Here is a 3,938-nt window from a genome sequence, read left to right as displayed (position 1 = left end):
ATGTATGGATAATACTCTGCTCTCTATTAGCAATTTATCATTGATGATTTTTACCTGAATCTGTTATTGCATAAATGTTGCAAAATGATATATCTGTAAATTTATCATCCTTCTACATATATTAGTTGGTATTCTTTTGTAAAGGAGAATTTTCTTCGTCCTCCTGTCTTTTCTTTAGTATCACTATACACATGGATTTTTTAAAATTCAATGCATTATATCCAATTATATTATCATTATATATAATAAGTAATCACACATTATAATTAATGTGTTATATGTTATTGAGATTCTCAAACTGTCTGAAATGTGGCCACTGGGAGCCCCATCCCATCAAGCCTGTTCCTGTGTTCTTTAGACATCTTTTTTTTTTTTTTTTTTTGAGACAGAGTCTGGCTCTGTCATCCTCGTTGGAGTGCAGTGGCATGATCTTGGCTCACTGCAGCCTCCAGCTCCTGGGCTCAAGCCATCCTCCCACCTCAGCTTCCCTAGTAGCTGTGACTACAGGTATGCACTACCATGCCTGGCTAATATTTTGTAGTTTTTGTAGAGATGGGGCCTTGCCATGTTGTCCAGGCTGGTCTTGAACTCCTGGACTCAAGCGATCTGTCCATCTAAGCCTCACAAAATGCTGGGATTACACGCGTGAGCCACCGCATCCTACCTAGACATGTCTTTTCCAATCTTTGAGCACTCCCTTGATTTCTGACACTAAATATTCCAGGGTTGTCTTGTGGTTTCCTTTCTCCAAACTTAGAATTAGCCATTTGCCCAAAAAGTCCTGTTGTCTTTAGTGAAAAATGATATCTGGAAACCAAGATCTAATTTCCAGATGTGCTTAATGCTACTGGTACAGAGCTCATCTCCAGTTTCAGAGTTCCTCCTAACTTTTCCCCATTTATATTTAAATCTCTTTTCTTAAACAGGGAAAACCTAAGTTCCCAACTGTCTGAACACAATTTTTTCTCCAGCCTGCAATACAAATAAAATAATTTCAGTACTCTAATGCCACTTCTAATAACAAATCTACTATTTCAGATTTTATTGCAGATCTTTGAGTGATGGATCCCATTCACATTACTATCTTCAAAAGTTACTTTCATTCTTTTTACCTGCATCATTATGTTATCAACTTGTCAAGTGGTTTTTTTTTTTTTTCTGAATGTATTCAATTGTAAGGTTTGCTTCTTTCAACTTTTCAATTTATTTCTGAAATTGTAAAACATTCATATGACTCAAAAATTCAAACTGCATAAAAAGATATACTCAGGGATATCACACTCCCCTCCCTGTCTTATCTAGCTCATTACCCCGTCCCGCCCCCCCACCGCCCAGTCACCTCAGGTCATTATTTGCATTTTTGGTTTATCCTTCCTGTGTTTACCTTTTACAAAAATATGCAAATACATATACATATTTTTATTTCTCCTTCTTTCTGACATAGATAAAACTTACTACATATACTCTGTGGAACGTTGCTTTTTTCCACAAGAGTATATCCAGGAGATTGTTTCATATTGGGACATAGAGGCTTTCCACAGTATTTTTTTTCTGAGACAGAGTCTCACTTTGTCACCCAGGCCAGAATACAGTGGTGCCATCTCAGTTCACTGCAGCCTCGACCTCCAATGTTCAAGCCATCCTCCTGCCTCGGCCCCTGCCAAGTAGCTGTGACTACTGGCCCATGCCACCACCCCTGGCTAATTTTGGTATTTTTAGTAGAGATGGGGTTTTGCCATGTTGGCCAGGCTGGTCTCGAACTCCTGAGCTCAAGCCATCCTCCCTCCTTGGCATCCCAAAATGCTGGTGTGCCACCATGCCCAGCCAGCTTTCCTCAGTTTTTTTGTGGGTACATCATACTCCACTGTGTGAATATATCATAGTTCACCATTCTCCTATGGCAAGAAATTAGTTTGTTTCCATTTTCGTTCCTTTTTTGTGAATAATTTTTGTGAATAATTTTAATTCTATATATATATCTGTGTATATATATATGTGTGTATATATATGTGTGTGTGTGTGTATGTATGTATGTATATGTGTATATATATATATATATATATATATTTATATAATTTTTTTTGAGACAGAGTCTCGCTCTGTCGCCCAGGCTGGAGTGCTGTGGAGCAATCTCGGCTCACTGCAACCTTTGCCTCCCAGGTCTAAGCAGTTCTCCTGTCTCAGCCTCCGAAGTAGCTGGAACTACAGGCACCTGCCACCACACCTGGCTAATTTTTGTATTTTTAGTAGAGACGAAGTTTCACCATATTGGTCAGGCTGGTGTCAAACCTCTGACCTCAGGTGATCCACCCACCTCGGACTCACAAAGTGCTGGGATTACAAGCATCTGTTTTGTGGAAATATGTTTCCGGAGTTACGTGTCCATGAGTGTCTGAGTCTGCTAGGGCTGCCATAAAAAAATACCACAGATTGGGCCAGGCGCAGTGGCTCACGCCTGTAATCCCAGCACTTTGGGAGGCCGAGGTGGGCGGATCATGAGGTCAGCAGATTGAGACCATGCCGGGCGTGGTGATGGGCGCCTGTAGTCCCAGCTACTAGGGAGGCTGAGGCAGGAGAATGGTGTGAACCCGGGAGGTGGAGCTTGCAGTGAGCCAAGATAGCGCCACTGCACTCCAGCCTGGGTGACAGAGCGAGACTCCGTCTAAAAAAAAAAAATACCAGAGACTATGTGGCTTAAATAATTCGAATGCATTTTTTCACAGTTCTGGATGCTGGAATTCCAAGATCAAGGTGGCAGCAAAGAGGATTTCTTCTCAGACCTCTCTCATTTGGCTTGTAGATGGCTAACTTCTCCCTGTGTCTTCTCTTCACTTGGTCTCTGTGTATTGTCTGTGTCCTAATCTCTTACTACAAGATTGGATTAGGGCCCACCCAAATGATCTCACTTTACCTTAGTTAACCTCTTTAAAGGCTCTGTCCACAGATACAGTCACATTCTGAGGTACTGGGGGTAAAGATGTCAACATATAAATGTGACAGGAACACAATTCAGTTCTTAACAAAGAGTAAATGCTGGTATTGCTAAATCCACTTCATTGGGTTTATACAAGCTTGCACTATCACCAGCAATCAAGTGCTTCTTTTTATTTATTTTTTAAATACAGTTGAAAAAAACTACTGCTTAGCAGCAACCACACTAAAAGTATTTCCTTTCATATTAGAGGCTATAATTTTATTTCTTCTATTTCAGCTCTCCTTGCCTAGACGATCATGTTTGAGTTTCACAAATTTCACGTTATATTGACATAATTTTCCTTTCCAAGAATTGCATATGAGGTACTTAATGTTACAGAAACACTTTGTGGCAGGCCAGGATGGATTTTAAGTTGTCGTGACTCAGATGTCTTCCCTTGAATCTGGATGTTGTTTCCCAAGGAATCCTTGCCCTGAATATCTCCTCTACTATAATAATGATTCTGAGAGTGGGACACGTGGGTTTTCTAAACTAATGAAAATGTGTCAACCTGGAGTTGCATCCTAAAGTCGCCGAGTTTTCAAGTCTATGTGAGGAAGAGAGGAAGTAAGTACGCTCTATTCTAAAAAAGCATAAAATGAAAAACATTTTAGGTATGAGAAAGAAAGACTAAGTGCAGTACTTCCTGATCATTGTCCCTTGCATTATCGGTGTATCATGAAAAATAAATTCTCATTCTAGGGATTATGACTTCATGCGGAGGCAGTAACACTGCAAGAGATTTATAGCTATCTCTGGTCTCCTGCATTTTGATACCACAGGGTTACCGTCTCCAATTCTCACAGGTGAGTCCTTTTTAAGGTCTGTTCCTTTCCCTGCCATCAGCTTGCCCTTATTAAATAGAGCTTTACCTGTTAACTGCTCCCTACAATGGTTTTCTATTGATGAATAGTCTCATATTCTAGGCCTTTATTTTCCAAGTGAAATTTCATTCCAAAACCAG

The sequence above is a fragment of the Gorilla gorilla genome, chromosome 1 (genome assembly GCF_029281585.2).
Source record: "Gorilla gorilla gorilla isolate KB3781 chromosome 1, NHGRI_mGorGor1-v2.1_pri, whole genome shotgun sequence".
Taxonomy (NCBI): domain Eukaryota; kingdom Metazoa; phylum Chordata; class Mammalia; order Primates; family Hominidae; genus Gorilla; species Gorilla gorilla.
The sequence above is the reverse complement of the archived record's forward strand: the minus strand, read 5'-3'. Positions refer to the sequence as shown.